This window comes from Cupressus sempervirens, chromosome 2 (genome assembly GCF_028749045.1).
Source record: "Cupressus sempervirens isolate cs-2001-9-10 chromosome 2, ASM2874904v1, whole genome shotgun sequence".
Lineage (NCBI taxonomy): Eukaryota > Viridiplantae > Streptophyta > Pinopsida > Cupressales > Cupressaceae > Cupressus > Cupressus sempervirens.
The window spans coordinates 637,501,281-637,514,204 of NC_143119.1; positions in this window are offsets into that span (position 1 = coordinate 637,501,281).

The following is a 12,924-nucleotide window of genomic DNA, read 5'->3' on the forward strand; positions in this document are numbered from 1 at the left end:
ACTACTACTGTTTATAACAAGAGAACATTGAGAAAATTGGTATCACAACACTAAAAAATTGGAGCCAACCTTGTGGTCTCACAAGTCCTAAAAATTGGAACCATTACAATAAGAAGAAAAGGAAGATATATAGGAGAGAAGATCTTTCAGGAAATGTAATTTGGAATTGACATCTATCCCACTAAAAGAGTCTTCAATCTAAAGTTGTTGAAACTAAACTTCCTTGAACTTCCTACAACTAAGATCATCAATGAAGCCAAAATATCTAAAATATCTCCCTTTTAATAATCTGCAAAATATCTCATGGAGAACATATCAAGAATTTATCACAAACTGTACTGGGCTTGAAATCTGATCTAAACATGTCACTTCTGCCTCTACCAGGCAATTTCTTCATTTGCAACCTATTTCATTTAAAACCATCAGATCAACTTGAAAATTGTTGATGAAGTCAAAAATGATGAAATCATGATTATATCTTAGTGCAATTTCATCAATCTGATGGAATCAGTCGAGCCCCAAAGTGGGTCTAGCTAAAAAAAAATTCATTTTTGAACAACTGATGTGGAAAATTGATCCATTAACTCTCTTGAACAGACTGGAACCTAATTTGATCACAAATTGATCATTGAAAACTTATTATAATCATTTCTGCACCATTGTGAAATCTCTGTCAGGAGGGCTATTACCTGGCTTTAAAAACTGATTCAAACATCTAATCGAACCTCAAAACTCTGGACTTCTATTTTCTCTGACACATTCAATAGGCCTGCCAAATCTCATTGCATGATGACATCAGGGTCAAAAGATATCATCCTTCGACCATGCTTACTTAAAATCACCTGCAAATGAACATGTCAAAAAAATGGAAATTGCATTTGGTTTGAGCTCTAAAACCTAAGCAAATGGGCATGTGAGGTTCTAGAATCTGGGGCATTGGTTCATTTTTATGAGGAGAAAGTACTTCTATGATTTGGGCTCATGAAAAATCATGGGACAAATTTGGCAAAGGTCTGAAGTTGGCTACCTAGATTTTTAGGACAGTGATCATTAGTAAAAAAGTGTTTTTTGCGAATGAACTAACCCCGGAAAAGTGTGCAGACAGGTTCGTTATGACTTGAAAACTAGCACACTTGTAGTATTTTTGGAGTACAATGTAGGGGAATAAACCATTCAATCCCAGCAATCATGGACTCAAAGATATGACATCTCGAACAGGGCTCCCAATCAATCTACACTTTTGATTACCAATGAAACCTTAAAACTTGCAAATGAAATCACATTTGAAAACTGATCAAACATATTCTTCATAAGCTAAAATCTAGACCATACAAAGTCTCTAAACCCTAAAATATGATGCAAAAGGAATTTTCTTATTTGGGTCAATTGGTCAAAACTTATAGCTTGCCAAACAGAGCTACTTGAAAATATGAACAATATGAAAATTTGTAACAAGGGTAACTGACCAACTTTGAAGGGTTTGAAACCTAGTCAAACAGATTTGAAATGACTTAAAAATTGGAACATAGGTTCTTTTTTATGCATATTAAACATCTTCAAAGTAGAAAAAAATGAAACATAACCGAGTAAAAGATATTCAAAGGCAAACATGCCCTCCTATCAATGTTTGACACTTAGGAGGTAGAAAATGCAAAATGACACTAGCTCAAAATGGGACTTCGCAGAATGATTCAAGATGTCAGTTTATCAACATGAAGCACATGGATTGGTTGAATGAATGGTGTTAGAAACATGAAACTCCACAAAGGCATTAATACAATAGTCGAGTACATATGCATGAAAAGCATTCATAGGGGCTTAAACCAACTCAAAATTTGGAATGGACACTCAAATTGGGAATGCAAATTCGAGTGCCATTAGTGACTCTATCTAGGGATGCATGCACCTAGTGGGAATGGCAATAAATCAAATCTCTGGCTGAAGCAGACCACTCAAAAACTTTCTCTGAGCAAAAACTAAAAGCATGAAAACAAGGAAACTATTCTAACTATACAAGATGGTGATCCCAAGCCATGAAAACTTCTCAAAGCTTCCTACCTCTATCAAAAAATTGATTTTCATTTATATCTTTCTAAGGTAAACTGAAACTTTGATTATCCTTCATTTCACCCAACACATAAATTTTTTCAATTGATTCAGCTGGCAAAACAAAATAACTTTCCTGACTTTCATAGTGCATACTAGGGATATCCTTAACATAATGCTCACTACGAAAACATTGATTAGCATGCTCGAAAATACCAAGATCAAACTGATAACTATCTTCAATAGATGAAATGTGCATGCTATCAAATTTTGGGAAAAAACTAGACACACCTCAAAAATTTGTATCTCCATGTACAACTGGCTGAAAATCAAATGAGTACCTGGCTTTATACTCACCAATACCATCCTTTCCAATGACTAAAAATGATTCAAGGCTCTCCACTAATTCTTCAGAATCAACAAATGGATTAGTCACATCAAAGCATTCATCATAAAATTTCATGCAAGGTGCTAGAAAATTTTCAATAACCACTTCATCTAACACCTTGCCATCATCATCACAATTGAAATGTTGATTAGTTCTTACCTCATATGAATCATAGAACTTACTATGAAGTGCTGGTTTATTTTCAAAGACAACTTGATCAAGCACCTCATCCTCAAACTCAAAAAATGCAGCATTATTAGAATATTCACTATCACAAATGGAAGAAGAACAATCTAATTTGTGACAACAGTATGACAGTGTGTTACCATTAAGTTCATCTTCTACTAAATCTAAAAACTCCATGTCCTCTTCAAACAATGGATTGATCACTCCATGCAGGGATCCTTTTTTAACATTCTGACAAAAGATGGGCTGATCATCATCAAAGTCTCCATCATATAAAGCATTAGTATAGACCTTAAAACAATTTCCAGCATTAGTGTCATAAGAACTTTTAGCATGTGAAGAGAAATCATAACTAGATGAAGAATCACTTTCTATCTCTTCTATCATGCATATAGTATCCATAAATATGTTCTCTTCATTATCTTGTTTATGATAACCATCACAAAGAGACCATGATCCATTTCTAAACCCTTCACTACATGCTACAACTTTACTATCTGATGTAAAAAAAATTGAAAACCCTTCCTTGAAGTCTTCATATTCAAATTCATTATCATCAATTGGATTCACCATTTCTTTATCTTCATAGCTGGAGGAAAAATCACTATCAAATTCTTCATTGACTAACTAATTTGTATAATGCAAAAACTGAGATGCATTTTCACTTTTAGATTCAGAAAAATAAATCATATAGTCACTTTCATATGAATGTTCAATTCCATCATTGCTTTCATTTTCTCCTATTGCATCTAACTCATATGAAGATATCTCATCATCACTATCCTCTTCATTTTCATTTATATGATCACTTTTAGCATTTTGTTCTTCTAATTATGACTGAGGTAACCTTGATTGGCATTCTTCATCTTATGTTACTCTTCCATGGAATGTCAAATCAACAATGTCAAACTCATCATTAGAGACATAACTCTCATCCTTCTCTTTTACATAAGATTGAGATTCAGATATAGCAACCTCATGTGTAGAAACATTAGCAACATCATCATGTACACAATCAACACTATAAGAATTTGCTACTGTAGCTAGTCCTTGATCTATAATATCATCACATTGCTCATTTCTATCAAAGTCTGAAATATACCTTACTACTATAACATCACAAATACATGTGTCTTTATTTGCAATAGGCTCATTCTTTTCTACACACACATTCTAATTTGAAAATTCAATCTGATTATACATTACAACAGGGGTGTTGACATTTTGATCTGTATTTGAAGACTCAACATGATACTACCTTTTATTTTTGTCTTCATTATGAAAGCAAGCAGCCTTAGAGAAATTACTCCTATTAAGTCCATACTTCAAATTATTCTCAATATCCATAGCAATCATAAAAGCTTGATATAAACTTTGAGGTTCCTTATCCCTTAACTGGTAACTCATTTTCTTGTCAAATGCACCAAGGTAAACAATTGAACTCACTTGGTCCTCCGGTCTACAATTTTTAGGGATCTCAGTCAAGGTTCTTACAAATCTGATATTAAACTGAGGAACAAGTTCACCATCCTCAATATGAATCTTTAAAAATTTACCATACAAATCAGATATGCTAACCCTCTCACCAAATTGCTCCATGAAGGCTGAATACAACTAACTCCAAGATGAAAGAGAACATGCTGGTAAAAATGAAAACTAGTCTCTAGCATCACCTTCTAAATTTTGCACAAATAATTTCATGTGTACATCCTCATGAGCAATCTCATAGTCACCCATCAAATCACTAAAAACTTGAACATGCTGACTAGCTGAAACAATATGGTTCCCACTGAATTTAGACAAATCTTTTCTAATATCATCAGGAATGACATTTGGGAAACCATAGACACCATTGAAACATAATGGCATGTACCTCTTGGTAGAAAAAGATCTATGATTTTGGTCAATGGACTGCATACGAGGTGAAAATAAATTTTCCATCTCTTGGAAGCTTACAACTTCACCAAATAACTTTCAAAATTTATAACTTGCAGTAGATCTAAAAACTCATCTACCAACTTAAATCTCTAACATACTCCAAGATGTGAATATGCTAAGATGCATTAAACACTTCTCCTACTTAGTGCTAAAAAATCACTTAATGGGGAAAACTTTCGTATAATTTACTTTCCTGAAAAGAAATTCAAGAAAGAGGAAAATACCTTATATATGATGTTTTCAAATGTTCTCAATGTTGGGAACAACAACATATTCAAATCTCATCTTGATTTAGTAATTCTTGCAAAGCATCACCCACTTTCTTTACAACCTTTTCCAAGGGTATGATATAACTTCTTCAAATCTGTATTCCAACTATTGCAACCTTCACAACACCCTCCACTTCATTTTACAATTGCATTGGTGTAGAGATATACTTTTGAGTCACCACTCACAAAGTGAGAAAAGATTTTCCCAGCTTGCACAAAAAAACAAGCTGGTCTAGAATTTATAACAAGTATTTGAAAACCACACACAACCTTGGAATTTCACACCATTAAAAAAGTGAAAGAAAACATATTCTTGACTCTTGAAAGCACAAAAAAACCTTGTGTTCACTTGTCTATTAATAATCTTTAAAGTTACTGCTGTACTAGATAAAACATCACTAGGAGGCATGAAAATTCAGCATGACCTTGCTGCTAATAACAAACTTTACACATGCCTTTCTTGTAATTGTAATGAATCACCTTAAGATTGCAATACTCCCCAGTAGAGTGACCATTTTGTTGGAGTTCTTTTTGGTAAAGAACATACCAGGTGGATTTAAACCTGATACCAAGAAACAAAGACTAGGAAAAAGCCTAAGGATGAGCTAAATCTTATGTTTAGCAAGGCTAAATCTTAGTTCTAGACCAATTAATAGAGTCATCGGGACTCACTTCACTCTAGGCTCTGTTAAGCCAAGGAGGGAAAACCTAAGGGATGCATCTTATTAAACTTGATATTCTTCTCTGCAAGACTGTCCCCTATAGCAGAAATGGTCAATATCTTCTATGATCTGTTGACAAACTTCTTGATTGCAGTAGCTAATCACAACCAAGGAAAGAAATAACAAACAAGCCATGACCCACACTTTATCTCTTCAATAGATAAAAAGGGAAATTGATGTTCATTTTAAGTTTTGATCTCTCAGCATAACCCGGGTATATGACAATAAGGAACATGTATCCTTCAAGCTAACCAATCCCTTATCCATTGGGCATCAACTAAACCTTAACATATAGATGGATACCCAAAATTTACTCATACATTCAAGCATATGATCTATCTATTTGACTGGAAAATAGACATTTGTCTTCATAAAACTCTCATACTTACTACAAAATCCTCCTGGTGTAACTTGCAACCCTGTCAATATAAATAAATATTTACATGGATCTTTGTTCCAACAAAAAATTCATCCTAACATACAACCTTAAGGGATTGCAACTAAGTTCAAGCTCTTTGTTCCCAAACACAAAACATTACAAATAACAAAAGAAGGAGATGAGAATTAGAATGAAACTAAGAAGGTTAAACTCTTGCATTAATTTCATTGAAACCAATGCATCATCTGCATATTAACACTCAAGAAATACAAAATGAATGACTATATAAGCTAAAATGCTTCAAAAGAAATATATTACTACTGTTCATAATAGGAGAACACTGAGAAAATTGGTATCACAACTCTAAAAAACTAGAGCCAACCTTGTGGTCTCACAAGTCCTAAAATTTGGAACCATTACAATAAGAAAAAAAGGAAGATATATAAGAGAGAAGATCTTTCAGGAAATGTAATTTGGAATTGACATCTAACCCACTAAAAGAGTCTTCAATCTAAAGTTGCTGAAATTGAACTTCCTTCAACTACCTGCAACTAAGATCATCAATGAAGCCAAAATATCTGATATATCTTCCTTTTAATAATATGCAAAATATTTCATGGAGAACATATCAAGAATTTATCACAAACTATACTGGGCTTGAAATCTAATCTAAACATGTCACTTCTGCCTCTGTCGGGCAATTTCTTCATTTGCAACCTACTGCATTTAAAACCATCAGATCAACTTGAAATTTTTTGATGAAGTCAAAAATGATGAAATCATGATTATATCTTATTGCAATTTCATCAATCTAATGGAATCAGTCGAGCCCCAAAGTTGGTCTGGCTAAAAAAACTCATTTTCGAACAACTAACATGGCAAATTGATCCATTAACTCTCTTGAACTGACTAGAACCTAATTTGATCACAAATTGATCATTGAAAACTTATTTTAATCATTTCCACACCATTGTGAAATCTCTGTCAGGAGGCCTATTGCTTGGCTTTAAAAACTGATTCAAACATCTGATCAAACCTGGAAACTATGGACTTTTGTTTTCTCTAACACATTCAACAGGCCTGCTAAATCTCATTGCATGATGACATCATCATCAAAAGATATCGACCTTTGACCATGCCTACTTAAAATCACCTACAAATGAACATGTCAAAAAAATGGAAATTGCATTTGGTTTGAGCTCTGAAACCTAGGCAAATGGGCACATGAGGTTTTGGAATTTGGGGCATTGGTTTTTTGTCATGAGGAGAAAGTACTTCTATGATTTGGGCTCATGAAGAATCATGGGAAAAATTTGGGAAAGGTCTAAAGCTGGCTACTTGGATTTGCAGGACAATGATCATTAGTAAAAAAGTGTTTTTTGCGAATGAACTAACCTTGGCAAAGTGTGCAGACAAATTCGTTATGCCTTGAAAATTGGAACACTTGTAATATTTTTGGAGTAAAATGCAAGGGAATAAACCATTTGATCCCATCAATCACAAACTCAAAGATATGAAATCCAAAATAGGGCTCCCAATCAATCTGCATTTCTGATTACCAATCAAAACCTTAAAACTTGCAAATGGAATTGCATTTGAAAACTGATCAAACAAATTCATCATAAGCTCAAATCTAGAGCATACAAAGTCTCTAACCCCTAAAATATGATGCAAAAATAATTTTCTTATTTGGGTCAACTGGTCAAAAGTTATAGCTTTCCAAACAGGGCTACCCAAAAATATGAACAATATGCAAATTTACAACAAGGGTAACTGACCAACTTTGAAGGGTTCGAAACCTAGTCAAATGGATTCAAAATGACTTAAAACTTGGAATATAGGTTCTTTGTTATGAATATTAAACATCATCAAAGTGGAAAAACATGAAACATAACTGGGTAAAAGATATTCAAAGGCAAACATGCCCTCTTTTTGATGCTTAACACTTAGGTAGAAAATGCAAAATGACACTAGCTCAAAATGGGACTTCGCAGAATGATTCAAGATGTCAGTTTATCAACATGAAACACATGGATTGGCTAAATGAATGGTGTTAGAAACATGAAACACCACAAAGGCATTAATGTAACAGGTGCATACATATGCGTGAAAAGCGTTCATAGGGGCTCAAAGCAACTCAAAATTTGGAATGGATACTCAAATTGGGAATGCAAATTCGAGTGCTATCATCAAGTACTAATAAGAATTCATAGATTTTATTACATTTTAAGAGGTCCAATTAGTTGTTAATGGGTAATGTATTAGGTGTTAATAGGTCCTAATAAGTCTTATAAATAAAAATAAATTAAATGTACATGCACATATAACAAAATAATTAAATATATACATCAAAAAATAAATATTAAATTTCTCATCTAAATATCTATAACATTTAAAAAAATGCAAAAAAATTAAATACATATGTGAGGAGATTGAAAGTGAGGGAAGAGAGGAGAAGATGAGTAAAGATAAATAAGAGAGAGTGAGGAGAGAGGGGAGAGAAATCTTGAGAGAGAAAATGAGGAGATAGAAAGTGGAGAGAGAGATGTGAAGAGGAGATAAAGTAAAGAGAGAAAATAAAGCAAGGAGACATAAGAGATTAAGGAAAGAGAGTGTGAGGAGAGAGAGTTATGAGAGATAAAATGAAGAGAGAGTGAGGAGAGGAGTAAGTGAGAAGATAGAAAGTGAAGAGAGAGTGAGGAGAGAGCAATTAAGGAGAGAGTAAATGAGGAGAGTGAGTGAGGAGTGAGAAAGTGTGGAGATAGAAAACAAGGAGAAATAAAATGAGTCTAGAGAGATGAGAGAGAAAGTAAGGATAGAGAGAGAAGAGAGAAAGATTGAGGAGAGTATTTTTATTTTTTCCTAGACATAGCCCATTTTTTGTTATTTTTTTTCTATCTAGACCTAGAGTTTTCATTTTTTATTTTCTATCCACCTATTGTTTTTGTTTTTTATTTTCTATCTAGAGTTTTAATTTTTAATTTTCTATCCATCTATGGTTTTGGTATTTTGTTTTCTATCCACCTAGGGATTTTCTTTTTAATTTTCTAACCACTTAGGGGTTTTTGTTTTCTAAACCTAATATTTTTCTAACAATGATTTGAACAATGATTTTTCAATATTTTCTGACTAGATTGTTGTGTGAAACTATCCACCTAAGGTTTTTTATTTTCTATCAAGAAAAAAAATGACAAAAACATGTAAAAATAAAAACTAATTACTTCATATAATAAAAAACCTAAATATATATTTATAAAAAAATAAACATTCAATAAAAATATTAGTATAAATAATTAAATATTCATTAACACATAAAAAAGAATATGTACATACATAGCATACTATCTTAAAATGGAATTTCTTTTAAGACCTTTTAGCACCCTTTCCATAATGCCTTCTTCATACCATGGATATACCCATACTCGATCCCCTTTTCTCTCATCTTCTTCCACTTTCCACCTTATTTCTTCTAGTATCTACCTCTTCTATTTGTGGTACTCTAAACTTGATCTTTAGAACCAGGTTGATTTAGGTCAACCTATTTTGGACTAGCTCAACCTCAAGTCAACCATTTTCTAGGATTGCTTCAACCTAGTCCCCAATGATTTCATGTCTTAGGGATTGAAAGGCCTTAGGAGTTTAATTAGTTTTATCACACTCTCCAATGGGCTTGTATTGTTTTCTTACTCAAAAACTCATATACAAGGAGACTTGGAGGCTTCATTTTCATAACACATCATCACAGAGAAATCAAACTTCAAGATCTTGCTCTCAAGTCAATATTTTTGGCTTTTTCATTCAAGGAGTTCAATAATTTTCAAGTGTTCAAGAAAGGAGATTTCTATCTAGCATGAAAATAAACACATAGCACAATATTTGATATCGAGAAATCCTCCAAGATGAAGGTAAAACTGGGGTGGGGATGACACCCAAAAATCTTCGCTAATGTAGTAATAAAGTTAACCTATTATGGTTACAATATTTGATCATAATATATGATCTACCCTATGAGGATTCTTCCCTGTAAAAATCTTAAGAAACTGCTAGGTCTCACCTTGTTAGAGGATTTAACACTTACAATGAAGTAAGGACTTTGTTAGGGAATTTACAAAGATCTATTAAGACCACTCTATTAAGAGAGTTACCTTGGTTCAAGTTGGTTAAACTTGATTTAGTATCTAACTCTTGGTATGCTCTATAAACTGATTTTTGAGTCTTCTCATTGCCAACTGATCCTCTTCCTTTGATTCAATAATACTCTTCTTTCCCCTTCACTGCTCTAATAAGGTCACTTGCTCTATTAAGAGATAAAAGAACACTTTCACTAACTTCTAACCTGATCTTGATCTTTCCCTTCACTATTTGGATATTTCTCCTTATTTTCATACACACTCTTCTCTTCTCATCTCCATGCCATATGATCTAGGTTAAGATCTTCACTATTTAAAGAATTCCATAAAGAGTTTTCTAGATACTTCCATAATTAGACTCTCCATCTGAATCATTGATATCACAACATAGAGATCTATGACCCACATCATTAAATCATAAAACTCTCTATAAAAACCTCTACAAATATTAATTATTCCTTCTATGTTGGCTTGAAAATGATTTACCTCAAACCCTGTTCCATTCCTGAATCTTATGTAAACCCTGCATTTCTTGGCCTTTAGTGTTTTTTGAAACTTGACATTGTTGTTTCTCAATCTATATTGTGCTCAACACATGCTATGTAACTTGGCTCTCATACACTTGAAACTTCTTGGTGAATGATGAGTTTTTCTTATATAGAAAATATTCGATGACCATACACTTACTCAAATCCTACAGAGCTTGATACTTACTTACTTATGTACATGTCTTAGCCTATTTAGAGTATCTTGGTCCAATTGATGACCATCTAACTATGCCTTATAAATGACTAAGTGTTTGACACTAATAGATAAAAATAGTTAGAGATTCCAACAAAATGGTGCATGGTGATTTACATGGATGATCTCACTGTTTTCTCAAAACATAGACTAGATTATCTTGCCAATTTGAAACAAGTATTCAATAGGTTTCAAAAGTATGGAATTTATCTTAACCCCAATAAGTATTCATTCAAGATCACTAAAGGAAAAATCCTTCAGCATATTATATGTAATCCTAGTATTTATATTGATCTAGAAAGTGTCAAGGATATTATAGAGTTGTTTCCACCAAATAGTGAGAAGGAGTTGAAGTGTTTCTTTGAGATCAACTTTGTTCAAAACTTTATAATCGGTTTCACAAAAATTGTGCATCCTCTAGATGATAGGCTAAAGAAAGGAATTAAGATTAAATGGAGACCTAAGGATAAAAAATACTTTGAATACATTAAGATAGTAATTTCTATTTTACAAGTTCTTGTGAAACTTAATTATCAATTACCATCCAAAATCTATCTGTTTGCATCAAAACATTCATGTTTTGGCATGCATACTAAGAAGAAGGATGGCGAAGATGAAAGTCCCATCACATTCATGAGTTTTCTCATGAAAAATGTTGAACTGAATGATCCTGATTTGGATAAGAAATCATTTTCCCTAATGAAGGTACTTGATATGAAGCTTTACTTGACTCTATGGTCAATTTTCTTCTAATAAAGGATGAGCTAGGTAAAAGGAGGGTCATATGAATGTGTTACATAACTAAGAGGGGGTGGGGTGTGAATTAGATAACCTCAAGCCCTATAAAATTTTTCACCACACTTTCAAAAAATTTAACTCATCAATAAACAACTCAAAAAATATAATATCTCATCAAATTGTAAATTGGTAAACTAACTTACATTTCTTACTACATATTAGGATCATTAACTGAATTACAATAGTGCATAAAAATTTCAATAGTAAACATAAAATAACATCCAAAATATTCATGAAAATATTAAAGGATTTTTAATGTGGAAACATGATTAGGGTAAAAACACCTAGTACTAGTCCCCAAAAAAACTCACTCTTCTGAATGACCTCACTTAAGAGATAACTTTGTTAAATGTTATATGCATATTGCTAGGTGTGACCTTGTAAGGGGATTTTGACCAAAGATCATCTAGAACTTATCACCCTTCAATGAGGGGCCTCTCTAAAGAACTAACAAACATTCGATGAAATGTCATCGTATAAATTATTTACAAATTAAGACCATTAATTCCACACGGTTAAGTGATTTTTTTCTATAATGGTTAGAATGTAATAGTCAAATGATCTTTTCAAAAAAGAAACAAACTTTTCATGATTATATCTCCATTATGATTAATATCTCTTCTCAGTAATTGGCCATCACATCAACACATCACTTCACCTCAACTTCACACTCTAATCTTCTTTGTATAATATCCTTTAGCACTTATCTATCAACTAGACAATTAATGTCTATGTTCTTGTCTCTCCCATATAAAGGAAAAGAATTCCCAATTCAAAAAAAACATTGAACTTGTACTTTTCCTTGGATTACAGAACACCCTTCAAATATTCATCATCAAATCTTTCCTTAATTAGTCTAGTCATTTATATCACTAAGAAACTTCTTGAATGGTCTATATCTTTGCACTATTTCACCCTTTACTCGATCTTTCATAAACTATTATGCCTTTACCAAATTGTGTTCTTCATTTTCCAACCTTCTCCATACTCAGTTAATACTACACTCAGTTAACATTAGACTTTCTCAGTTAACCTTGCTTGCCTAGTTACTATTATTGTGAATTACTTCACCTTTCTTCCTCTTCATTTACTAACCACTATTTCTAGCTTGGTGTAACTCACTAATTCTTAATCTTTTCACTTGTCAATTCCTTTCCTTCTTTCACCAACCAAGCTAGCTTTCTTATACATCATCTCAATAGTTCATGAAATTGTTTAAAATAATCAAACCAATATTATACTATTATAGACCAGTTCATTACTTCCCCCAATAAATATCACATACTTAACATCACTTAGACATTTACTTTTATCTTTATCTTCCACT